This window comes from Humulus lupulus, chromosome 6 (genome assembly GCF_963169125.1).
Source record: "Humulus lupulus chromosome 6, drHumLupu1.1, whole genome shotgun sequence".
Lineage (NCBI taxonomy): Eukaryota > Viridiplantae > Streptophyta > Magnoliopsida > Rosales > Cannabaceae > Humulus > Humulus lupulus.
The window spans coordinates 189,699,226-189,701,151 of NC_084798.1; the positions used below are offsets into that span (position 1 = coordinate 189,699,226).

The 1,926-nt window shown below is 33.4% G+C and overlaps 1 long non-coding RNA gene across 1 annotated transcript; it reads right to left on the reverse strand.

Annotated features, from left to right (window-relative positions):
* Window positions 1–123: 123 nt before the first annotated feature.
* LOC133784362 (uncharacterized) lies at window positions 124–1,405 on the reverse strand. Its single transcript, XR_009871302.1, has 3 exons — window positions 1,233–1,405; window positions 1,078–1,152; window positions 124–609 (listed from the first exon to the last, which is right to left on the reverse strand). It is a non-coding gene; the product is annotated as an uncharacterized LOC133784362 (long non-coding RNA).
* Between the last annotated feature and the right edge of the window lie 521 nt (window positions 1,406–1,926).

Genomic DNA, 1,926 nt, shown 5'->3' on the forward strand with positions numbered 1-1,926 from the left:
ATAATACAAAATCCCATGGGTTCTCCTCCGGCTAGCCTTCACCACAGTAGGGCACATTAAAAACCTTATTCCATCGTTGCCCCGTCAGGCTCAAGAGTTAAGGCGGCCACACACTGTGGTGTCAATACATATAACAATAACTCATATGGAGGAGAAATAAAAACGGAAATATGGCAAACAATATAATTGGTTCACTAAACCTAGCCCAAATTATTGGGCAGCCACTATAAGCCTACTATAGGCCTCCGTTTACACTTATTAACACTTTCATTTGCCTTTTCAAAACAGTGGCACTGAACTTAAACTTCTTATTACAACTTTCTTTTATGTTGCACAAAACTTGCAAAGGCATCATATAATTAATCATCATAATATCATGCATGGTCTTATATCATATAATAATTTACCATATCACTATTATGCCATGCATACAAATTTATGATGAAGTGTCACTGTATGTTAATACCACTTACTCACAAAATATTCATATAATGCATACTTTCACATAACACATAATTCTTGTGTTGCAGTTGAGTACTTTACTTACCTTTTGTCCACAATATATTTCACCGTGTAACAAGTGATGTCTTAGGTATTGATATGCTTATCCTGACAATGGCATGGATTTCTCATCACAATGAAGGCAGTAAGACATTGAACTATCATTTAAAAATACCCATAAAACATCATATCAACTTTCATACCCAAAACATGCCTAAAACGCCTTAAACCACCTAGATCGAGCATTAGATTTATCTTAGACATTTGGGGAAATTTTGACAGAGTTTCCCCTTAATTTTAGCTATCCTCAAATATCAAAATCCACCAATAATCAACATCAATTAACCTGCCATAACCATATATCCCAAATACCAACATGATTCATCATAAAGTTATCATATACCGATTTTGATAAAATTCTTATCTCCTAGATCATCATCCAAATTAAATGAGTCTCCACATCTATTAAAACATTTATAAACATATATACTCTCTTATAAACTCAATCAAATAACCAAAAATCATCTTGTACTCCAAGAACCCCAAAAACCTCATAAAACACAAAATTTCACTTACCGAGCAACTTTTCGGCGAAAACAATCTCTTCAAGCTTTTCTAAACCTCCAACCACTTGGAAACCCCAAGAAATATCTTAAAAAGGATAAAACACCATATATAAGCTTTCAGAAAAATTCAAAAACATAGTTTAACTTCCAAGTACAAGAACTTACCATAAAAAGGCTAGAACTAAGCTTAATCTACTTCTTTGGCTTTGATTTCACTTGGATCTCCTTAGAATTTCTTCAAACCAGCCAAGAAATGGTTTTTGGTTTTCTTTTCTCTCTGTTTTTCAGAATAATGGTCGTGCAAAGTGATAAGGTTGATGAAAATTCCTTATTTTCAATGATTTAGCATTATTGTCAAAAGTTGACACCTTTCATCTCATCATTTCACCTTTTGACTTATGAAAACCTTATCACTTCAATAATTTCGACTTAATCATCTGCTAGGCCTATTATCCTTATGTGTAAAACACTCACACCAAACCTTAGGTCCATATGACTTCATACCCAATAGTTATGCTTACCCGATCGAGCGTAGCGCACTTATGCTAAGCTCGTTTTGACTTTGTATCAATACCACTGATTATGTATACCTCCCATCAAGAATTGATCTAATGGTTCTAAAACCATTTTTACATCATCAATGAGACCTAAATCATACCTCGATTACATTTGGTAAATCCATAAATACTCAATTTTACACCGAAATACTAGTAATCGACATTGTACTATTTTTCACTACTTAACCTATTTTGCCTTCTATATCTCACTTTCATCACTTAATTCCATGCATTGTCCATATTTTTCATACTTTCTTATATCTTGAGCACATCAAACACCCATAAAAGACAACTCAAATGCC